Here is a 25,658-nt window from a genome sequence, read left to right as displayed (position 1 = left end):
TTAAATGACACACTGGACCAGATGGACATCACAGATATACTCAGAACATTTCATCCCAAAGCAACAGAATACACATTCTTCTCTAGTGCACATGGAACATTCTCCAGAATAGATCACATTCTTGGTCCTAAATCAGGTCTCAACCGTTATCAAAAGATTGGAATCATTCCCTGCATATTTTCAGACCACAATGCTCTGAAGCTAGAACTCAATCACAAGAGGAAATTTGGAAAGAACCCAAATACATGGAGACTAAACAGCATCCTTCTAAAGAATGAATGGGTCAACCAGGAAATTAAAGAAGAATTGAAAAAATTCATGGAAACAAATGATAATGAAAAGACAACGGTTCAATTATCTGTGGGACACAACAAAGGCAGTCCTGAGAGGAAAATATATAGCGGTACAAGCCTTTCTCAAGAAACAAGAAAGGTCTCAGGTACACAACCTAACCCTACACCTAAAGGAGCTGGAGAAAGAACAAGAAAGAAACCCTAAACCCAGCAGGAGAAGAGAAATCATAAAGATCAGAGCAGAAATCAATGAAATAGAAACCAAAAAAAACAATAGAACAAATCAACGAAACTAGGAGCTGGTTCTTTGAAAGAATTAATAAGATCGATAAACCCCTGGCCAGACCTATCAAAGAGAAAAGAGAGAGGACCCAAATAAATAAAATCATGAATGAAAGAGGCGAGATCACAACTAACACCAAAGAAATACAGACAATTATAAGAACATACTATGAGCAACTCTATGCCAACAAATTTGACAATCTGGAAGAAATGGATGCATTCCTAGAGACATATAAACTACCACAACTGAACCAGGAAGAAATAGAAAGCCTCAACAGACCCATAACCAGTAAGGAGATTGAAACAGTCATCAAAAATCCCCAAACAAACAAAAGCCCAGGGCCAGATGGCTTCCCGGGGGAATTCTACCAAACATTTAAAGAAGAACTAATTCCTATTCTCCTGAAACTGTTCCAAAAAATAGAAATGGAAGGAAAACTTCCAAACTCATTTTATGAGGCCAGCATCACCTTGATCCCAAAACCAGACAAGGATCCCATCAAAAAAGAGAACTACAGACCAATATCCTTGATGAACACAGATGCAAAAATTCTCGCCAAAATACTAGCCACTAGGATTCAACAGTACATTAAAAGGATTATTCACCACGACCAAGTGGGATTTATTCCAGGGCTGCAAGGTTGGTTCAACATCCGCAAATCAATCAATGTGATACAACACATTAACAAAAGAAAGAACAAGAACCATATGATACTCTCCATAGATGCTGAAAAAGCATTTGACAAAACAGCATCCCTTCCTGATCAAAACTCTTCAAAGTGTAGGGATAGAGGGCACATACCTCAATATTATCAAAGCCATCTATGAAAAACCCACCACAAATATCATTCTCAATGGAGAAAAACTGAAAGCTTTTCCGCTAAGGTCAGGAACACGGCAGGGATGTCCGTTATCACCACTGCTATTCAACATAGTACTAGAAATCCTAGCCTCAGCAATCAGACAACAAAAGGAAATTAAAGGCATCCAAATCGGCAAAGAAGAAGTCAAACTATCACTCTTCGCAGATGATATGATACTATATGTGGAAAACCCAAAAGACTCCACTCCAAAACTGCTAGAACTTGTACAGGAATTCAGTAAAGTGTCAGGATATAAAATCAATGCACAGAAATCAGTTGCATTTCTCTACACCAACAACAAGACAGAAGAAAGAGAAATTAAGGAGTCAATCCCATTTACAATTGCACCCAAAACTATAAGATACCTAGGAATAAACCTAACCAAAGAGGCTAAGAATCTGTACTCAGAAAACTATAAAGTACTCATGAAAGAAATGGAGGAAGACACAAAGAAATGCAAAAATGCTCCATGCTCCTGGATTGGAAGAACAAATATTGTGAAAATGTCTATGCTACCTAAAGCAATCTACACATTTAATGCAATTCCTATCAAAGTACCATCCATTTTTTTCAAAGAAATGGAACAAATAATCCTAAAATTTATATGGAACCAGAAAAGACCTCGAATAGCCAAAGCAATATTGAAAAAGAAAGCCAAAGTTGGTGGCATCACAATCCCGGACTTCAAGCTCTATTACAAAGGTGTCATCATCAAGACAGCATGGTACTGGCACAAAAACAGACACATAGATCAATGAAACAGAATAGAGAGCCCAGAAATAGGCCCTCAACTCTATGGGCAACTAATCTTCGACAAAGCAGGACAAAGAATGTCCAATGGACGAAAGACAGTCTCTTCAATAAATGGTGTTGGGAAAATTGGACAGCCACATGCAGAAAAATGAAATTGGATCATTTCCTTACACCACACACGAAAATAGACTCAAAATGGATGAAGGATCTCAATGTGAGAAAGGAATCCATCCAAATCCTTGAGGAGAACACAGGCAGCAACCTCTTCGACCTCAGCTGCAGCAACATCTTCCTAGGAACATCGCCAAAGGCAAGGGAAGCAAGGGCAAAAATGAACTATTGGGATTTTATCAAGATCAAAAGCTTTTGCACAGCAAAGGAAACAGTTAATAAAACCAAAAGACAACTGACAGAATGGGAGAAGATATTTGCAAATGACATATCAGATAAAGGGCTAGTGTCCAAAATCTATAAAGAACTTAGCAAACTCAACACCCAAAGAACAAATAATCCAATCAAGAAATGGGCAGAGGACATGAACAGACATTTCTGCAAAGAGGACATCCAGACGGCCAACAGACACATGAAAAAGTGCTCCATATCACTCGGCATCAGGGAAATACAAATCAAAACCACAATGAGTTATCACCTCACACCAATCAGAATGGCTAAAATTAACAAGTCAGGAAATGACAGATGCTGGAGAGGATGCGGAGAAAGGGGAATCCTCCTACACTGTTGGTGGGAATGCAAGCTGGTGCAACCACTCTGGAAAACAGCATGGAGGTTCCTCAAAATGTTGAAAATAGAATACCCTATGACCCAGCAATTGCACTGCTGGGTATTTACCCTAAAGATACAAACGTAGTATTCCGAAGGGGCACGTGCACCCGAATGTTTATAGCAGCAATGTCTACAATAGCCAAACTATGGAAAGAACCTAGATGTCCATCAACAGACGAATGGATAAAGAAGATGTGGTATATATACACAATGGAATACTACGCAGCCATAAAAAGAAATGAAATCTTGCCATTTGCGACGACGTGGATGGAACTAGAGGGTATCATGCTTATCGAAATAAGTCAATCGGAGAAAGACAACTATCATATGATCTCCCTGATATGAGGGAATGGAGATGCAACATGGGAGGTTAAGGGGGTAGGAGAAGAGTAAATGAAACAAGATGGAATTGGGAGGGAGACAAACCATAAGTGACTCTTAATCTCACAAAACAAACTGAGGGTTGATGGGGGGAGGGGGGTTGGGGGGGTGGGATTATGGACATTGGGGAGGGTATGTGCAATGGTGAGTGCTGTGAAGTGTGTAAACCTGGCGATTCACAGACCTGTACCCCTGGGGATAAAAATATATTATATGTTTATAAAAAATTAAATTAAAAAAAATGATATATATCATGTTTCTGACAAAAAAAATGAAACTGATTATGGGGCACCTGGGTGGCTCAGTGGGTTAAGCCTCTGCCTTCGGCTCAGATCATGATCTCAGGGTCCTGGGATGGAGCCCCACGTCGGGCTCTCTCTCTCTCTCTGCCTGCCCCTCTGCCTACTTGTGATCTCTGTCTGTCAAATGAATAAATAAAATCTTAAAAAAAAACAAAACTGATTATAATTAAATGCTCAGTAAACAATGGTTGTTTTAATTTTGTCACTATTTACCTGTAAAAAAATTCTGATAATGTTTCAAGACCCATTTGATATGCCTTTTCCAGTGAGGAAGTCTTTCTTTATTTCCTAAATACTTATCCTTATATCCAGCTTTGCATTACAGTAGATATGGGTCTTGTGCCACCTCCTATTAAAGCTGAAAACTCTTCTAAGGGAAAAATTGCCTTGCTCATTTTGCAGAAATTGGTTAATAAAAGAAAAGAAAATGTTAAATGTGAACCATGAGAGACTATGGACTCTGAAAAACGATCTGAGAATTTTGAAGGGGTGGGGGGTGGGAGGTTGGGGGCACCAGGTGGTGGGTATTGTAGAGGGCACAGATTGCATGGAGCACTGGGTGTGGTGCAAAAATAATGAATACTGTTATGCTTAAAAAAAATAAAAAAATTAAAAAAAAAAAAAAAAAAAAAAGAAAATGTTAAATGTATGTTTAAGTTAGATCTTATGAAGTCTTCATTTTGTTATCATTTTTTAAGATTTTATTTATTTGAGAGAGACAGAATGCACAAGCGGGGGGGGGGGGCAAGGAAGGGGAGAAGCAGGCTTTCAGCTGAGCAGGGAGCCCCATGACCCAAGCCAAAGGCAGGTGCTTAACCAACTGAGCCACTCAGGCACCCCTGAAGTCTTCATTTTAATTTGGTGAGTAAAGCATAAATATTTCTGTGGTGTCAAGAAATTTGGGGGCATCTGGGTGGCTCAGTTGGTTAAGCGTCCACCTCTTGATTTCGTCTCAGGTCATGATCTCAGGGTTCTGGGCTCAGTCCCTGAGTCAGGCTCTGTGCTCAGTGTAGAGTCTACTTGGGATTCTCTCTGCCCCTCTCTCTGTAAATTAAACAAAATTAAAAAAAAAAAAAAATTTAAAAGAAAAAACCTAAAATTTTCTGAATACTACAGGATGGTAAAGCCTTTTGGGGATATTTGTACTCATTCACATATATATGAATGTAACATAAAGAATTAAAGGAGTGGGACCCTTGGGTGACTTAGTCAATTAAGCCTCTGCCTTCGGCTTAAGTCATGATCCCAAGGTCTGGGATCTAGTCCCACACTAGGCTCCCTGCTCAGAGGGAAGCCTGCTTCTCCCTTTGCCTGCTGCTCCCCCTGCTTGTGTACGTGCTCTCTCTCTCTCCCTGACAAAATAAATAAATAAAAGCTTTAAAAAAATAAATGGGAGGAGCTATCTAAATAATTATATTAGAGACTGAAATGTAAATATAATTTTCCACTTCATTTCACATTTTTGATGTCAAAAAGAATAAAAGTATAATACGTACTTTATTTGCCTTTTCAGTAATAACTGAGTTTCCATTTTCAGACTAAAATCAGTTACATTAATGAATACATGCCTTTGTTAGTGCACTTTGTTAGCAGCACTTACTGCTCCTTCTCTCCCCAAGGCCCTGAGTGTCTATAAGAGAACCTTAGATTTCATGGTTCTTTATGAACTTTTTGGTCTAAAGCCCAGTCTGCTTAAGGCATTAAAGAAGTATTAACCTAGAAAAACATGTGAATCCCTAAAGACACTGTTGCATATCACAAGAACTAGTTATCAGCAAATGTGATTCCATAACTAACACAAAAATTAATAGTATGGAATTTGTTAAAGTAGCCCCAATTTTAAAATTTTGATATTCTCAAAGCTCTTCAAAGTTGAAAAGTCCTAGCAATTCCCATTTATATATTGCTTTAAAACAGTAATTTGGAAGGGAAGTCATACAAATTCCAAATTAGCACTGAATACTAAATTTAAAAAAAAAACAACCAAAAAACAATCAAACTGGTCTTTCTTTAGTTGAGCCCCAACTCTTAAAATGGAAAATATACAACAAGAGTTAAGGACATCTATTTTCTGTTGCCCAGCATACATCACCCTTCCTGCAATATAATGGTATCCTCATTTCCTTTTTGGAAATTACAGTCTATATATATCTGGTGGAGTGGACTACTCCTCAAACTTGATGGGTAGGCATATGGCTCACTCCTCAAACTTGATGGGTAGGCATATGGCTCACTCCCAGACAATCCAAGCTTCACATTCCTGTGGCCACAGAGCAGGCCAGTCTGAGCCAATAAGATGCAGTGAGGCTTTTGCTGGGCCTTCTAGGAAAAAGATGGTCACATCTTTCTGGATACAAATCACCCTGCAGGGATTTAGGAGCTGAAGGGGTTAAAGTTATCTGCTACTCAGGTAGGGCTGGAGAATAAAGCCAGCAGAGAGGAAGTAGTGCCAGGCAGGAAAAGCACAGAAATTGAGTCTTAACATTATTAAAGCCTTGGGTGAGGCCATTCCTGAAGCCATACCTATCCTGGTCCAGTTTATACAGACCAATAAAACTTTTCCCCTCTTAAGCCAGTTTGAGTGGAGTTTTCTGTCACAATAGAGTTTGTTTCCCCAAGAGTAAATACACTAGGCCACAGAATTCCATTCCAAAAACATGGTAAAATGGACTCTTCTTCATAAATGATTTTGTTTTTCAAAGTCCACTCTCCTTCTCAAGATCCCCTCCTTGCTAAGTTCAAAGGCTGTAGAAGACTTTTTATCTTCTGCATTTATATTGTCTTAATACAAAGGAATTTCTCTTTTGGCCACAAAGAAATAAAATAAAAAACCAACAGAAAAAAGAAATAATAAGCAATGGGGAAGTGGGGGAGTAAATCATCTATAGAAACTATAACCAGATGTACTTTTTTTTTTTTTTTTTTTTTACTAAAGGTCTAAATGAGAGTCAGGGACTAAAACTTACAAAATTAAGCAGATTCAACTATATAAAAAATCTAATACAAGACCTCAAAATACTAAAGTCAAAGTTGTGATTCAAAAAGCAGCTGAAAAAATTAAAAGGAAAACTTTTCCTTAAGAAATTGAAATGTCTATGACTTTTAAAAATAGGCAAATAACTACATGATTTCAAAAGGTATAGTTCATCATAACCATAAAAATTACTGATTTTAAACATAATATGTGAATATGACATGCTTTTGAGCTTCCAAGTCATTCTGAAAATATTTAGCAAAAGAAGATTTAAAAGAGTAAGTAATTCACAACAACTAAAGATACCTTAATATTTAAAATTAGTACTCCTCCTTTCTAGGGATTTTGGAGACTTAACAGCTAACAAGAAAAAGAGAAAAACAATGCATGTGGAATAATATGGAATTTAGATGTATATACTTGTGCTTCCTATATCATATTCAAGTGAGCTTTTAACTGCATATTTTAGATCTTTTACATTTTAAACACCAGGTATGAGTACTAGAATGATTTACAATATTTGTATGATCACAGTGAGATATATGGAGTCTGGTATGCAAGAGGATGAGATACATTATTATTAGTTGAGATGAAATAAAATAGAGTGGTTGAGGGAATTCTGTAGTCAGACTGTCTATGTTGACTCCTGGCACTGTTATTTAATAGCTATAAGTCTTGGACCAACCCTACTGAGGCTCAATCTCCTCACCCGTAAGCCCAAGATAATAAGTAATAATATTAACATGTATGCAGTGCTTATCATAATAGGTACTAGGTATTTTTGAAAGAACTTTACATATTAGTTCTTTAACTCCTAATTGTGTTTTTGGGAGAGAAATAATATCTTCTCTGTTTTATGAGGAAACTGAGGTCCAGATGAGTAAATCACCAGAGGTCACACAGCTAATAAGTGGTAGGGCTGGCATTTGGGATGGGAACCTGGGAAGTCTTGGTTAAGAGACCACACTTATAAACACTACAGTCTATTACCTTACAACAATATAATATTACCCACTTCAAAGTGTTGTTTTGAGAATTAGACCAAGTGCAGAGCTCATAGTACAATAAAGATTTATTGTAGTTCTTTTGATAGTCAATTTCTATGTACTTGGATTTTTATATTGTCAGTTAAATATTTACTTTAGTATAGAAACTCTTTCTTGCTCAAGAGAATTTGGTGGGGGAGAAGGACAACCCTAGAAATTAATTTTTATGAAGGGTAATAAATCATTCTTCAACAACTTTTATAGCCAGGTACTGCTGAAGCTCCCATAAGTTTGACTTTGAGCATGGGAATTTGAGGTAGCTTTGAGACATCCATGGAGCATTAGAGGCAATTATACACACAGGTCTGGAGCTTGGGCTGGAAATACAAACCTGAAAACCTTCAAAGTACAAATGAAATTACCTAGGCAATGAGTATAGAGTATGAGAAGAAAGCCCAAGAGTAAGCCTTGAGGAGTTCAAAAATTTAGGAATCTGAAAGAACAGTAGCACCGCCTAAAAGAAATTTTATTTTATTTTTTTATTTATTAATTTGACAGACAGAGATCACAAGTAGGCAGAGAGGCAGGCAGCGAGAGAGAGAAGGGGAAGCAGGCTCCCCGCTGAGCAGAGAGCCCGATGTGGGGCTCGATCCCAGGACCCCACGATCGTGACCTGAGCGGAAGGCAGAGGCTTAACCCACTGAGCCACCCAGGCGCCCCCTAAAAGAGATTTTAAAAAGTGACAGCATCGGGGCGCCTGGGTGGCTCAGTGGGTTAAGCCGCTGCCTTCGGCTCAGGTCATGATCTCAGGGTCCTGGGATCGAGTCCTACATCGGGCTCTCTGCTCAGCAAGAAGCCTGCTTCCCTCTCTCTCTCTCTCTGCCTTCCTCTCTGTCTACTTGTGATCTCTCTCTGTCAAATAAATAAATTAAAAAAAAAAAGTGACAGTATCAAAGTGCTGGTCTATGGTGTATGGCATCCTGGAAGTGAAGAATGCTTCAAAAAGTAGGAAGTAGTTAGCAATGTCAAATGTTGCTGAGAGGTCAAGTAAGATAAATACTGGGAAAAAAAAAAGTATCACTAATACAGTAGGGAGATAGTAAATGATCTTCACAGCCATTTCAAAGGAATAATGGGATTTATTTTAAACACACTTACACATCTCTTTATCAAAAACAGCAAGCAAACATTTGAGATATACTGATAATTATATTGGGTCTCCCTTCTTCCTACCTCCAGCCCCCATAATGCCCATCCAAGGAAGGCTATATTGGTGAGATATTCTGCCATGAAACTATAAGCCTACTGTAATTTTCTTCATTGCACATTAAGCACAGTATTGGGCACTAGGTAAACAAGGAAAACCAAGACTCAGTTCTTGTCCTTAAGAAATGTATGTAAAACAATTTTAAGTCAATGTAATATGGTAAAAGTAGTGTCTGCACCCCATGGAAGCAAAGAATACTCATTCCAGTTCAGGGGGTACGGTCAGACTGCTTTGTATAAGAAACATACCCACTCATTCATTTTGAGCAGCTCCTATGCACTAGACCCCAGGAACACAAAAGCAATAAGCTTAGATCTCTGGATCCACACAGCTCAGGGTTTAGTAAAATGTGTCTAGATATGTCAAAAGAGAAATTCTAATACAATGTGATCAGTGCTGTAACAGAGGTATTAAACAAATATTAACCAAATGACAATAAAAAGTAAAAGCCTGAGACCTTAACCCAAACATGGAGAACTTGGAGAAAATTAAATAAAAGAGTAATATTGAAGATTGGCTTTGAAGGATGAAAAGGTCTCAGGCAAAGATGTTTATTCTACGCAATAACATATGCAAAGGTTCAAAACCGTTTTGAGAACAATGAGAATTTCATTATGACTTATGCACAGTAATGAAGGAAAGTGAGAGGGAAGCTAAAGGTAGATGAGGGTCAACAATTTAAGGACTTTATAAGCCAAGACAGAATTTGGCATTTTGTTTTGTTTTTTTAAAGATTTATTTATTTTTTTGACAGAGGGAGGGAGTACGTGCATGCACATACACAAGCTAGGGGCAGACGTAGGGGGAAGGCAGAGGGAGAAGGGGAAAGAGTCTTAAGCATACTCCACCCCCAAATGGGGCTTGATCTCACTACCCTGAGATTGCAACCAAGCTGAAACCAAGAGTCAGATGCTTAACTGGAGAATCAGAATGGACTGACATAACTATATTTATTTTTTTCAGACTCTCAAACCTGACAAACTAGAGTCATGATTGTACCCCCTGCTCTAACCTATCCTATCCCTAATCTATTTCAGTAAATGGCACCACTATTAACCCAGCAATTGCTCATAGCAAAAACCTGAAAGTGATTAATAACTCCTTCTTCCTCATTTTCTATATTCTGTCTACAACCATGCCCTACCATATCACTTTTAAAACATACTCAGCATCTTTGCTCATGCTATACCCTCAGCTTGAAGCAATATTCCCTGTTCTTTGCCTAGCTGGCTCCTCATTTTTGAGATAGCAGCTTAAATGTTAATTCCTTAGAAAGTGTTCTCTGACCATCCAATATACAATATAACACAGATGCCTTCCTGTTATTCTCTCTCAGCACCCTGTTCTGTATTTACTTGTATATTTACTTGTTTTTAATATCTACTCCCCTTCCTAGTCTGTGATTTTTCATTAGGAACTGTCTCATTCTGTTCTCTCCCCATATATTCAATGCCTTAATATTGCCTTCTACATAGTAAAGCATTTAAGAAATACTCGTTGTAAGAAAAAAAGTAATTTCTAGGAAAATAACTTTGAAAGCACTATGGAGGATGTGTGAGGAGGAAGAGGGTGTGAAAAACAGGAGGAGACTAGAACCAACAAGATCAGATCAGATAAAAAGAGCCCAGGCAAAGGGGAATGTGGAAATGAGGATAGAGAATAGTAGTACTTGAGAAACCAAGGTGGAACTGACAAATTCCTGGCTTGGGCATTTATAGAGTGAAACCTTAACTTCCATCAGGATTGAAGGAGACAGAACAGATACTGAAAGAATGAAGAGATCTTCTTGACAATGGTAAGTTTGAAGAATTTGGATTAATAGGTCTAGTAGGCAGCTGAAAATTTAAATGTGGCACACAGGAGGGAGGTCCTGGGTTGGGGAACAGATCTTTTCCTCTCTTCTCCCACCTCTACAAATCACGATGTCGGGAGGAATAAAAACAGCTTCCAATTTTTGATGACCTACATTATGCTTGACATTGTGCTGAGGGTTTTATGTATTTCTATTCCTTTCAACAACTCTACTAAGAAGGTATTTAAAGCTTTGAGAGGTTAAGTAAACTAAGTCAACTGCCCAAGGCAGCAGAGCTGTTAATCAGAGGCAGAAGGATTTAAATCCAGTTTTCTTTATATCAAAACCTCTTTCTGTATACTACCTTACTTGTAACTTGAATGACCACCTATGAAGTTGGTTCTGGGAAGGGAAAAACAACAAAATTAAAGGAGCTATCAGACTGAGAAAAAAAGGGAATGAACCTAGAGAAATGAGGCTTCAAAAACAAGTTTAATAAAAATTCATGTGAAGGAGTTGGAGAAAAAGAAGTAGTTAAGATTTAAAGACCCAGCCAGAAGAACATCAAACTGTCATAATAGTTTTATAAAATATGTTCCATGGCATACAGCATCAACACATTTGGTAGCCTGTTAAAAATGTAGGATCTCAAGTCTCATCCAGACTTACAGAATTGGAAAATGCATCTTAATATGACCCCCAGATAACTTGCATAACACATTAATGCCTGAGAAGCAATGGTCTGATAACATTACATAGATGAAGACACTAACCAGGCTAAAAAAACAGTTTGCAGAGCTAGAAGTCAGGCCTTTTGCCTCTCAGGCTAGTATTAATTCTGATTCACTATGTACCTTTCAAACAGACACATCAAGTTGAACCTCACTAACCTGCAGTTTTGCCATCACAACATTTAGGAATTGAAATGAGTTTAAAACAAGTCTTCACCAACTCTTTTGAATGTTTCCACTTCACTTGGAATTTTAAGTGTTCCCATAAATTTTCTCCAATTTTTTTTTTTAAGATTTATTTTTTTATTTTAGAGAGAGGGTAGTGGGAGAGAGCGAGAGCGGTGGGAAGCCAGAGGGAAAGGGAAAGAAGAAGATTCACTTCTGATCGTGGAGCCAACTTTGGGCTAGATCTCAGAATCCTGAGATCATGACCTGAGCTGAAACCAGAGTCAGACACTTAACCGACTGAGCCACCTGGGTGTCCCTGCCAATGTATTTTTTTTTTTTTAAGATTTTATTTATTTATTTGACAGACAGAGATCACAAGTAGGTGGAGAGGCAGGCAGAGAGAGAGAGAGAGAGGTGGGGAAGCAGGCTCCCTGCTGAGCAGAGACACGGCTTGGGGCTGGATCCCAGAACCCTGGATTATGACCTGAGCCGAAGGCTTTAGGTTAAAGCAGAGGCTTTAACCCACTGAGCCACCCGGGCACCCCTGTTTTTAACATCACAATATACCTTAGCCATTTGAGTTGCTCTAAGAGAATACCACAGAATGGATGGCTTATAAACAACAGATTTATTCCTCAAAGTACCAGAGACTGGGAAGTTCAAGATCAAAACTAGCAGATTAGGTGTCTGGGGAGGGGCCTGCTTCCTGGTTCAAAGATGGTCATCTTTTTTTACTGTGTCCTCACATTGACAGAAGGAGTGAGGGATATCTGAGTTCTTTTATAAGATCACTAATCTCATTGATGAAGGCTCTGCCCTCATGACCTAATCCTTCAAAGATTTTATTTATTTATTTGACAGACAGAGATCACAAGTAGGCAGAGAGGCAGGCAGAGAGAGAAGGGAAGCAGGCTCCCCACTGAACAGAGAGCCTGATGTGGGGCTCGATCCCAGAACCCTGGGATCATGACCTGAGCTGAAGACAGAGGCTTTAATCCACTGAGCCACCCAGGCGCCCCTCATGACCTAACCCTGTCCCAAAGTCCTACCTCCAAATACATCATTGTATTAGGGATTAGGTTTCAACACGTGAATTTTGGGGAGATACAAACATTCAGTCTATAGTCCTAAATGAAACACACACATGCCATGTAGTCAGAACTACCAAGAATTCTTAATTCACAGAGTAAGTTTCAACTCTGATCGTTCAACGTGAAAAAACAGTAAAGACTAAGAAAAAGACTTTTTATTGGCAAGTCATTTAAAATCATGGAATCATGGAGTTAATAGACACCTTACAAGGCTGAGGTGACATATTTCATCTAGACTGCCAACTATCTAGCTGCTGACAGTGCAGTACCAAAAAGGGAGTATGAGCTGATTTGGGGTCAGCTATTAAGGTATATCTGCCATGGGTTGGTCCCAAAGAGGGCTACCATAGAGTTGTTAACCTTGTAAAGATAAGGAAACTAAGGCCTAGGGAGGTTAAATGAAATATGAGTCATACACCAAATAAATGGACAAGAGTTCTAGGTCTCTTGACTTCTGGTATACTGGTTTTTATCCAGAATCCACCTGCTTTTCCTCTCTGATACATCTATTCAACGAAAGAGAAAATCCTTTTTGTGTAATAGCAAAAATCAAGCCAATTAAAATTTAACTGAGAATAAACAAGTCCTCATGATTTAGAAGTCCTATAACAACGACTTACATGTAAGTACATTCAAAGATTTATATGAAGCCCACAATCTCTAGGTTGTATCATAGTGATCAGTGAATGATTTCTGACTCAGATTATTTTCTGACAATTTTACATCATGGTGAGTTTTTCCATGTTAAAATTCTTTAGAGTTTGGCCATGATGACTCAGGGCACCTAGATGCTATGAAGGAGCTTTCAATTTAAGAAGTAGGAGGAGAATGAGGGGGCATACTGAATCATTAACAACCTACTCAGTTCTGAAATCTAGAAAATCCTTTTTGGAAGCCATTTTACGGATAGCGTAAGGAGGCAGATTCTGGCTAAAGCCTTTAAACACTGGTCTTTAAGAGGTGAACTATATACAAATAAACTGGTACACCATTTCTAAAAGAGACACAACCATCAAGTTGTGACTTTCTTTTTGTTAACTAAGTATCAGTGACGGAAAAAAAAAAAAAAGGTCTGGTGTCACTGAAGTCACAGACATGATTCCAGGTTGAACAGTTTAATAAGGGCCTAACTCAACATTTATTGCTCCTTTGGTGAACTGATAGGATTTAGTTCAGAGGCTGAATCATCCCATTTTAAACAAAAATTACAGTAAAGCAGTGAGTAAATTTAAAAAGCTTTCAGATTCATGAAGTCTGTCCAACACTAAGGTTTTGAGGAACCAACAAATCGCCTCCAATTTTTACTTATTGTTAAAAAATAAAATTAAACCTTATGATGCCTTCTAAGGATTAAGCCAACTGACATGATGCACACTACAATGAGCATCTAACTAGCCAAAAATCAGGGCCAATCACCTTGTAATTTAATCCACGCAAGGATGGAAAAGTTATAAACTTCTTTACCACATTACTGATTTTCTTATCCTTTCCCTTTCATTGTCAAAAAGCACCTTATCAGAAGTTCAGGCAGTTTTTTTCCAAGGCCATTTATTATTACAGTGATGATGAAGTCCCTGACTGATGTTTTTGGAAAAGACAACATGCACCAAGAGCTGAAAATGGCCTTTGAAATTCTACTAGGCTTCTAACTCTATTAAATTTTGCTAGTTTAGGGGTGCCTGGGTGGCTCAGTAGGTTAAAGTCTCTGCCTCTGGCTCAGGTCATGATCCCAGGGTCCTCAGATCGAGCCCCACTTTGGGCTCCCTGCTCAGAGGGGAGCCCACTTCCTCCTCTATCTCTGCCTGCCTCTCTGCTTACTTGTGATCTCTGTCAAATGAATAAATAAAATGTTTCAAAAAAATTTTTTGCTAGTTTAGGTATAGGTTCTGGATGGATGCAGAATTAACTCATGAGGCTTTCAGTTCAATGAGTGTACTACTACTTCCTACATTATTCAGTTCAAAAAGTACTGTGTTCTCTGGGTCACATACTTATCTCTTAGTGCCTAGCTGATGGGATATGCTATCTCTCTACTAGAACACACACCAAAAAAGGGGGGCAAGAAAAGATAAAAAAGAAGCTAAGTAGGTAAGACACAAATAGGACAAGTGTTATATTTGTCACCTACCTGTTACTTCTTTAACACTCTTCATTCATTCCAAGCCCACTCTGTAAGTATAAAAAATGGGAGACATGTAGAAAACATGGTGGAGGAGCAATGGGCACTAAAGCAAGCAAAGGAAGATAAACAGAGCCAGTGACAAAGTGAGAAAGAGATGAAAGAAAGAGAGATGAAGTGAGACCTGCTGAGACATGGAATACTAGCATCTTACAAAGCACAAGTTGAAAAGAACATCTTGGAACCTGATGCTATAAAAATCTACAGAGTTTAATAGAGTGAACTTTCTTTTTTTGAAAAAGGTTTATTTATTTATTTGAGAGAGAGCATGCAAGTGCACGTGCACATGTGAGCAGGTGAATAGGGACAGAAGAAGGCAGAGGGACAGAGGGAGGGAGGGAGGGAGGGAGAGAGAGAGAAGCAGACTTCCCACTGAGCATGGAGCCCAACTCAATTCACGACCTGAGACAAAAATCAAGAGTTGGATGCTTAACCAACTGAGCCACCCGGTGCCCCAAATGTGAATTTTCAAATAATTCTTTATTTCTGTTAATTATCATCACCATCATTATTAACATTATTATCAATTCATTATTGTTATTATTTCCCAAAATAAATACAGGCTTTATCATGGTGAAAAAGTTTAAGCCAATATGAAATTTAAGATGTCCCTTTTGCAAAGCAACTTTTTTTCTTGAAATGGAAGGTGTATTATTATTACTATTCTCCACTTAATTTATAAATTTGAGTCTTAGCTCATTAAGTCATGGACACTTAAGTAGATCCAAGTTACAAGAATTATCTATGGACATGTTTACTCTTTTGTGAGAGCCAATTTTTTTCCTTCCTTCCTTCTCTTCCCCTCCCCCTCTTACTCTTCCTCCTCCATCATAAGTTATTTATTCCACAAAAAGGGAAATGAAAAAGATTCATAATCCTACTACCAAATCAACAGACTAAAAACAATTTCTAAGATGAGCCACACACCATGAAATTCCCATCATAGAATTTCAAAGTTCTTCATGAAAAACTATTTTTCTTTTTATTGTATTTTACAGGTGAATCAAAGATAGCTTGTAAAGATCTTCAGAGTTAATGGAAAGCCCAGGAATTAAACATGGGCTCTCTGTTTCATGTCAATAGACTAGTGTTTAAAATACATTAAATAACCCAACCTAACATCTAAATCCTGATAATATATACAGTATATGAAGGAAGGTTCTATTTGTCTATATGTACACCTACACATATATACACACCAAAAGGACCAAAAACTCTGGTTGAATTAAAGAAATTAAAGAATTTTCTGAAAAATGTTTAAAATAGGGAGCTTTTTAAAGTATACTGTTACATACTTATATTCCCAGTGGTCACTTTATGCAACTTTTTTGTTATTATTTTAAGATTTTATTTTTTAAAAGTAATCTCTACACCCACCATGGGTCTCAAGCTCACAACCGTGAGATAAAAAATGCATACTCTACTGATTGAGGAAGCCAGGTGCCCTTGCAATTTATTATATAATAAAAGTTCACAAGTTCTACTTATCTCATTAAATCCTACATATTATTGATGAAAAATACAAGAGAAAACATTGTGCCCTATTATGCATAATTAACTATAAAATTGTTTTTAAATTCAATGTTATCAACACAGTAAAACTCATTGAAATAAGTTTAGTTTCTCAGGTTGGAAAACTTATCCCTACAGAGAATGAAAATCATTTATCATTTTAAGTAATTTAGTGTAAAACCATTCAAAGTTAGTAATCTCCACATGTATATTGTCCCATGAATGGAAGATTTTAAAAATCCATATTTATGGAGGGTTTCTTTGAGAGGGACTGTCAAACATTTGGAGGATGAGATCAATTTTTCTATAGTAATAAAAGATTTAAACACGGTTCTTTATTATGGCAAATCATCATGTTCCAGAAACAACTACTAATCTGAGAACTAAAGCATGAATATAAGACTTAAGAATCAGATTAGTCTCTAACACTAAATGTGTGCTAGTCTTTCAATTCCCTAAGTATATGCCATAGCAACAAGAAAGTTATACAACTTCAATACATTATAAATGCCATCTCTTCAGTCTTGAATACACAACACGGAAACTTACCTGCAATGATTGTTTTGAGGACCTAATTATTAAGAAGTGTGCATGGTCTAGTGTGTATATGTGTTATAAAGCATCAGACGAAACTTAAATATCACAATGAGTGTAATAGCCTCTTCCATATTAGTCACTCTCAGAGGTAGATCCTTATTCTAAATGATGCTATAATTGTCCAAAACATTATTAAAATTCCTTTTCAGTCTACGGGTAGATCTGATATTTAGAAACAGTAATTGCATTCTCAGAGTGGATGTGAATTTTAGAAACAGCCTGAAGTTATTTCCTATTTTCTTTCTGTCCAAAATCTTTTCTGAACCATATCTGATAAATGAAATGAGATATCATGTGGCTAATACCCCCCTTTTCCTTAAAAACAAGTAACAAATATAAAGTACTGAGTTATTTTTGTGTGTGGCTCTTCAACTTGCTTAGAAGGCAATTCCCAAAAAAAGGTAGTTCCAAAAATATTTGGACTAATGCTAGTATTCTTGAAATAAGTGCATAGCTTTCAGGGTGACTAAAGTAAAGTATGTAAAATAAATGTCCTTACTTTAAAGCAAGGATGGATAACCAAGCAGGTCCTATAAAATCTGGTCTCCTGGCCCCTCCCTTTACCTTTCTTACCCAACCTCCTGCTACTCTCTCACTCTAACGCAGTCACACCCATCTTCTTGTAGTTTCTTGCATTCTAGTCAAGATTCTCTACCTCAGGGCCATCATACTTGCTGTTCTCTTTGCCTGTGTCCTGCCCCAGGATTATCTGCAAGGTTTACCCCCTTACCTCACGTGTGTGTGTGTGTGTGTGTGTGTGTGTGTGTGTGTGTGTGTGTGTTTGTGTATAAACTGTTCATTACAGAAAATTTCAAACATACACAAAAATAGACTATGAAAAATCTCAGGTATCCATCATCTACCTTCAACAACTTTCAATATATGGCCAATCTTGTTTCATTTATGCTCCTCTCCCCTCCAAATTACTTTAGAGCAATAATCCAAACATGGTATTTTAATTCATAAATACATTAGATCTCTAAAAGGTGTATTTAAAACCCATAATACATTATCACACCTACAAAAACTAACAATTCCTTTTAATCAAATATCTAATGTCCAAATTTCCCCAATTTTCACAAACATCTTTTTATAGTTAGTTTGCTCAAAGCAGGATCTAAGGTCCATACACTATACATTTGGTGGATATGCCTCTGAAGTCTCTCTTAATCTTACAGCTTCCTCTCCATTTCTTATTTCCCGTTATTTATTTTTTGAAGAAATGAGGTCATTTGGGGCACATGGGTGGCTCAGTCAGTTAAGCATCTCCCTCTGGCTCAGGTCATGATCCCAGGATCCTGGGATTGAGCCTTGTATCAGGGCTCCCTGCTCAGCAGGGAGTCTGCTTCTCCCTCTCTCTCCACCCTCCCCCATCCCGCTCATGCTCTCTAGCTCTCTCAAATAGGTACATAAATAAAATCTTTAAAAAAATAAAAGAAGAAGAAGAAGAAATGAGGTAAAACATGAAGTATTTTACTTACTTATTTTATTGCCTGTGTCTTGGTTTAGAATGTAAACACCATTAAGGTAGAGTTTTTACTTTTTAGTCTGTGTGAGTGATATTAGCATCTAGACCAGGGCCCAATACATAAAAGACATCCAATAAATACTGAATGAATATTTGGCATTCATGTCAAAAGTCCATTGCCCACCCAATAGCAGAGATTGCTAATCATAGCACTCTTTCCTGCTGAGTCTGAACTGGGACTCCCAGTTTTCTAAATATTGTGCAGGGAGCCAGATTTGGTACCCAAGGTGAAATTTGTTATCCCTACTTTACCTTCCCTCTTTCAAAGTAAGCATACTTTTATCTCCAAAACAAATTTAATGCACATTGTACAGTGAAATTTAGCTGAAGTTTAGCATCATAAATAACTGACTATATTTCTTGTCAAGTATGTGAAAACTTTTCTTAGCTCATTTTGGACAATTTAGGGGAGAAAGCAAATTGTAGCCAAAAAATGATAGGAAAAGAAACTGCAGAAGATGGTGGGAAACTAGGGGTACTACATATTTTTAGAATTAGCAACATCCCAAGGGTTCATTATAAAAGAAAAATCAGTAATAAATTCTTTGAAAAGGAAGTAAATTACATGTGTATTGAATTTAGAACTTTTTTAAAAACTACATGAATGGTCAAAATTAACTGAGGAATGACAAATGTCTGGATTTTGCCATTTACAGGCAATAGCAACATATTCTATTTTTCTGTAAATGGTATTTTGAGGTGTATAAAAGTCTTATAGGGGTAATACAAGGAATACTATGTAGATTCTTGTTCTTTGAAACAGAGTTTACTGAAGCGAAGAAAAAAAATCTAAAACATCGCCTACACATTCTGAAAAAACAATCACATCTTCATGACTCATTTACAATTCATTTCTCTTAAATTACCTGATGAAGCTCTTTTCCTAAGTTTACTCCTGAAGGAAGCTATGCTAATTGAAAGGCTTCAATCAGATATTCATGTTTTGATTACTTATTTCTATTTAAAAATGAAAAAAAAAACACAAATTCCCTGATATTCCCTCAAGAAATCATTGCTGCTTCTTTATTACTTGCAAATTAATTCAGCAACAACAACAGAACTTATGTAGGGCCTACTAAGTGTAATATGTTAGGCAATTATTTTCAATCTTTGAAAGGAAAATTAGAAGTGGTCTTTCAAGACAATGTGAGAAAAAGCTAGTGGCATAACTTGAAATTATGTCTAGTTTCAGTGACCAATATTTCTTGTTTTGAGATTCCCACACATTACTGTGGGGGAAATCTTCTCTGGCAGAAGTCAAACTTAAAGAAAAACAACAATAACCCACCCACCCCCTTAACACATGTGTAAAAAAAATCTCCAACAACCCAAATCCCTTGAAAGAATGATCTGTTTACTTTTTCTGTGTAATATATTTAGAAGGAATCTGGAAAAGATGGCTAGAAATCTATAAACAGAAAGTGCTAAGTGGAATTCACTGTTTATAGATTTTAGCTAGCATTTTGTCCCTTATATAATGTTGCCAGGAATCTTTTATATTGTACTCTTTAAAAACATTATCAGGTTTCCTTCTTTCTGTTGATTTTCCTCTTCCTTCTTTCCACTGGCTCTTAAATCATTCTTTTTAATTAAATGACATAAATGTAACATGATTTTTCCAAAGAAACTCCTGGGACCATCTTAGTGCCATCATAAAGTGTCATTTTGAAATTTTAATATATACTGTACAGTTAAAATATAGTAATAAAATAATCCACACAAATCTTTTTGATTTAATGAATACAAGGATAGATCTATATTGATATGCAGTGGTAAGATGTATGTGTGTGAGAATGTTAGAAAGATAGTTTTCAATTCTAAGCCCAGGCTTAAAATATTTATCAACCCCAGAAGTTTCTGTCTGTAAACAGTTGTTCACAAAGCAGGATTACTACAGTATAGTCCTTATCATCTGACCCACTGGACAACTACCATAAGGCATATTCTGAATCACAAGATTCTGAATATACAAGTGACATTATAACAATCTGAAAAGAAGCTGAAATAAAGTCAAATAGCAGTCTACAGAGGTTTCCCCTTGAAACATGCCTGACTAGCATTCAGTGGTACCAGACTCATTCCCTAACCTGTGCTTTTCAGTCATTTCTTTCAGGGTTCCCCTAAAGACATCAGGAAACCTGCAACGCCAGCCTTTGCCAGTCAACACTAGCTTCTGCCTTTGGACTCCAGTGACTGAGTAAAGATGTTTTGTCAGTAGCTTCCTTAAAGCACAAATGCCTCTGGCAAATCTGGTTTGTAAAAGCTTTCAGAAAAAGTTCAACATAACCAACTAACTGCAAGGTCACTGAAATGACAATTTTAAGGAGAGCACAGCTTCTCCTCCTTCACCCCAGATCTGTCACTAAGACACAATTTCTAGCTTTTTCTTTAAGTCAATAAATACTACCATTATTGCAATACAGCACCTCTAATACATTAATTAAAACCTAGATGACAGTTTTCCCTTTAAAAGGTGCAAATTTATTAGATGAGGCATTAAAACCACTTCACTACATGCAGCTTTCCATACACTTAACTGTTTGATTTCCAACTGTTTGTTTTAAACTCAAGACCTCTTTAAATATACTACAGGAAGGGGGCAGGTTAGAGGACTGCAGAGAAATATGAAAAGAACAAATGTCTCACTTTCCTTTTCTGATGGAACCACCAGAATCTAAAATTTGGGGACAACTATATTACACAAAGTTAAATTTAGGAGTAATTAGGATAAGTGAAAGTACTCACTGTTACTACAGTTCTAATCATTATTCACCTCAGGAAATAACTAAGAGAAACGATGCTTAATTTGAATTTTTGGTACCCTTCAGTTTGGTTCAACTACCAAAATAAACAAGCTTGTTCTCAGAGTTAAGCATTTTCCTCCAGAAGAGGTTGTTGGTGTGAATAAAAAACAAAAGGAATTCATATGATATATTTGTACAATAAGGACAATGTTTTGAGAGATGTAAATCTGATCACTGAGAAAACATTTCCTGTTTTAAAGGAAACATAAACTGTAACAGAAGAACTGAAAGACTGAACCTTCTCCACAATTCAAAAATTTAAATTCACACTACAATGCAAACAAACAAAAAAACAGCACTTTACATCTCTCCTCAATTATAATACATATTCAATGTAGAAAAAGACAAAGCCAGTTCTGAAACAAAAGATCAGCTGCTACGAAAACAAAACATTTTGCAGAGGAAAAGTACACAGCCTTGAACCAAAACAAACAAATGACTTTTTCAAACACTTAAAGCTTCAGTCCATGGCACAATCAGCACCTTATGGATGAAATGTTCCCTCAATTTTTTGTTAACATCCTGTTTGACGACTACACCAAGAGAAGGCTGTTGATGCTGTTAAAACCAAGACACATTTCCTTGTGTGTAGTGATTAATATCTGTCAAATCTACATTAAAAAAAAAAAAACTCTGCCCTCCTGCCCCCCATCATTGCTCTCTTGCCTCATAAGAGACCTGAGTGTACAAAAATAAAAGTAGATGCTGAGGTGAGTTTATGATTTACAGCATTTTCCAAGAGTCCTTTGACTATAGTCCTCAATACTATTTAAGAAGAATTATTGTTTGAACTACCTAACAATTACCCAGACTTCTTTTAGACTTCAGTTAACCTGTAACTAAAATGAGCATCTTTAACTTTTCCACGGGCCATTGGAGAACGAGTTCTTACTCATAAATGGTTTCAGGTCCTCAGACATTAGGCGCGGCGGAAGATCAAGAGCATCCATCAATTAGAGAGCTCTTCCGGACCTCAGTTTACCCACTTACGAAAACGGGCATAGTAACTTGTTTCGTAGGGACCCCAGAGGTGTAATTAATTAGTGTTTTTAAACGCTATGAGATCCAGAGATGAAAGGAAATGCGAGAGACACGCAGAGAAGATGACAATAATCACAACAATAAAAAGAATGACTAACTTGGAAGTCTGCGTTATGTAAGGAAGGAGAAAGAAGTTAGCAGATTCACACAAACAAAAGAAAAGCCCACCGCCCCCTTTGTTTCTCTTTCAGTTCTCTCTTCCTCCCTGCCCCCGCGGAGCTCCCCTCCCGCAGCTTGCGGCCGCGCGCAGAGCGCGGGGCTAGGATTTGGCCGCGGCGCGCCGGACTCCCGGGCGGAGGGGGAGGGCGCGTCGGGCAGGCTCCTGACAAAGGCGCTTCCTCCTGCGAGGGCGCGGGATGCCCGCGCCGCAAACTCCGCTCTCGGCCGCCTCCAGCGCGGGGGCGCGCAGGCGGGCGGGGAGAGTCGGCCGGTCGCCCCGAGCAGCAGCCGAGGAAGTTACGCGCCCGCCTTGCCCGCACCCCTCGCCGACCCCGTCACCATCCCTCCCGCGGCGCGCCGCCGCCACACTCACCGGACAATTGCTGGCGGCCGCAATCCCAGCACGGCCCCGAGAGCCGGAGCGAGGGGGTGAAGTGTGCGTACGCGAGGAGCGCGAGCAGACAGCCCAGCGTTCTGCGCCGCCTTCCTCGCCAACCCGCCAAGCCCGGCGAGGGAAGTTGGCCGCGGAACCGAGTGCTGAGGAGCCGCGGGCGGAGGGAAAAGCGCGGGGCCCGCTTTGTGGTGCGCTCGCGGAGGGCTCGAGGCAAATCCGAACGCGCGGCACGGCTGGGGTTGCTGGTGGAGGCGGCGGCCGCGGCGGCGCCCCCCGACGGTCCCTCCGCCTCACACCGCCTCTGGGTCACTGACACACACTCAGAGGGAGGGGAGGGGACTAACAGGAGGGCGGGGCAGGAGGGAGGGGACTAGGCAGGGCCACGGCGGGAGGCGGTGACGCTTCGCGGAGTGGTCTCTTGGGAGTTGTAGTTTTCCGACTGAAGAAAAGAGGGAAACCTTGTGGTTGAGGATGGGGCCCACTCTTTCTGCACTGCGCATGCTCGAGGAGAGAGGGTCGGCCCCCACTGTTACTATGGTCACCGACACACACCGAGGAAGAGAAGTGTTCTTTGCTGCAGCGGGCTGAACAAGGCCCTTCTTGTCTTAAGGTGCTGTTAGGGATCCCGCCCTCAGCTAGTCCTTCCTACTTTGCTCCACCCCCAGCTCCTAGCTTCACCACTCACAAGTGCCAGTGAAGTCTGACTTCCTGTCGCTATTTCGGTCTTCCTTGCTGCTTAATTTTCTTTCAAAATTCTGAATCACAAATACAGTTTTCCTTCCCTTCCCTCAAACGAATCCTCTCTGCCTTAAATTCAAGGTTTGGTTTTGTTTTGTTTTACGTAAGACTTGTAGAAATGTAGCTGCCTTCCAGTAACCTAACAAGTGATGAAACTATTATTAGAACTGTCGGAATCACATAGTTAATTTTTTCACTTAGTCACATCAAATTTTAAGACCAGCAAAGGTAAAAGTTCAGGATTGGATTGGTATTTTTTACTTGCTCAGTGTAAAATAATCCAGATTTGTTTATTTTAGTCTACGATTTTTGAGAAATATAAATTCAAACAATACGTGGGATGTTGAAAATTGTTTACTGTACATATATTGGCAAACTTTCATTTGGCAATAACAGAAGTCTGAACTAAGGTCTAAGTATGCTGTTGGGCTGGTCAGCTAAGTCTACACCCATATCGAGCACCCAGGTGCAAATTGGTAGTGGAGGAGGGTGGTGAAAGGCAGGATAAAGTTACTGGATCTCTACAGGACTAAAAGGAACCTGTCCCAAGCAAGCTGTTTTGTTTTCCTGCTCTGCCTAGCTAGAAACCCATATCCTGGAAGAAAAAGATTAATGTTTATAAATCAGAAACACATTTCGTGAGAGAAAAATTGAGGTTTTCAAATAGAATCTCAAGATCAGAAATCCTTATGCTTGTAGACCACATAATTACTCATTCAAAAAAACATTTATTGAGTATACTATGTTCCAGGCACTTTATTAGTTCTCAGAAGTAGAGATACAAGAATGTAAAAGAAAGTTTCCTTGTTTTGAAAGTGCTTGCCATGCACAGAGCACACAGGTAAATAAAGGGACTCAATGTGATAAATACTATAACAGGAAAGTACACCAGGTACTTTAATACACAGCTGCCCCAGACTCAAGCAAGATCAGGAGATGCTTCCAAAACATTCGAACTTGAAGATGACTATGTGTCAACGTGTTTGTGCATTTTGGTGGAGGAGAGGAAGAGAGAAGTGGGTGGGAGCCTTGGGGGTGGAGGTAAAAGGTAGCAAGAGCAAAATGCTAGAGGCAGGAGACTGTTCAGTATTTTGATTATGCAAAGAGTTCAGCATTGGTAGAATGGGTTTGAGGGAGTGGTGAGAGGAGACACAGAAAAAGTAAGGGAAACTGCTTAGATCATGAAGAATCTTATACAATATGCTAAGGAATGTGGACTCTTTTCTAGATGCAATGGAAATTCATGCCAGGACTTAAGCAGATGAAATTTTGATAAGATATGTATTTTAGAAATGCATTTTATGCATTTAAAAAAAGAGGAGAGCCTGAACTAAGGCATTGGCAGGGACAATGACACTAGTGACAGAACCGAGGGTGATTAATCAGACACTATTTAAAAGAGAGAATTAATAGAATCTAGTGAGCAATTACCTATGTTTGGGGGTGAAAGGTGAAGGAAAGTTATTAATTATGATGCTTTTGGTTGCAAGCAGCAAAAACCCAGCTCTAACTGGCTTAACCAATAAACCGGTATTACCTGTCTTAGATAGAAAGTCCAATGAAAATGTGAGCTACAGAGCTGAATGATTCAATTCAGAGATGTCATGTTTCTCTCTAGTTTCATTGCTTTTCCTTCCTTAGTATTAGCCTATGGTCAAGTGATAGTGGTTTTATGAAATTCCTATGGTTTTAAGTTTTACCATCTGGGTACATGAAAAGAAAAAAAAAGAGTAATTTTTGAAAAGTCTTTGAGGAAGGAGAGAAAACACCTTTCCCAGAAGCCTTAAGAATTGATTCACATGTCTATACATGACCAGAGGATGACATGAGGCTAATTATTTAAGGATAAAGACATATACCCTTTCCCTAGACCCAAAGGAGTCAGATTCCCCCAAGTTGTGATGAGAAAGTCTGGCTATCCCAGTGAAAACTGAGGTGATTACCCAGAAAATGAAGAACGAAGGCTGACGGGATGGGAGGGATCCACAATATCTATTATAGGGAAGGAGAAGGATGAGTCACAGATTTATGAGCTAGTGA

At 38.5% G+C, this 25,658-nt stretch overlaps 1 protein-coding gene across 2 annotated transcripts in view; it reads right to left on the bottom strand.

Moving 5' to 3' along the window:
* The window catches only part of PELI1 (pellino E3 ubiquitin protein ligase 1), a 64,843-nt gene extending 41,667 nt beyond the window's left edge, over positions 1-23,176 (bottom strand). Inside the window, exons 1-2 of one of the 2 annotated variants that reach the window (XM_047744918.1) lie at positions 22,860-23,176; positions 14,795-14,835 (exon numbers count right to left, since the gene is read on the bottom strand). The gene's annotated coding sequence lies outside the window, so the exon portion shown is untranslated. The remainder of the gene's footprint in view (positions 1-14,794; positions 14,836-22,859) is intronic. The other variant, XM_047744917.1, reaches the window with a different exon arrangement.
* Positions 23,177-25,658: the final 2,482 nt, after the last annotated feature.

The sequence above is a fragment of the Lutra lutra genome, chromosome 9 (genome assembly GCF_902655055.1).
Source record: "Lutra lutra chromosome 9, mLutLut1.2, whole genome shotgun sequence".
NCBI lineage: Eukaryota > Metazoa > Chordata > Mammalia > Carnivora > Mustelidae > Lutra > Lutra lutra.
Note: the sequence above shows the minus strand (reverse complement) of the source record. Positions and strands in the feature narration are given on the sequence as shown.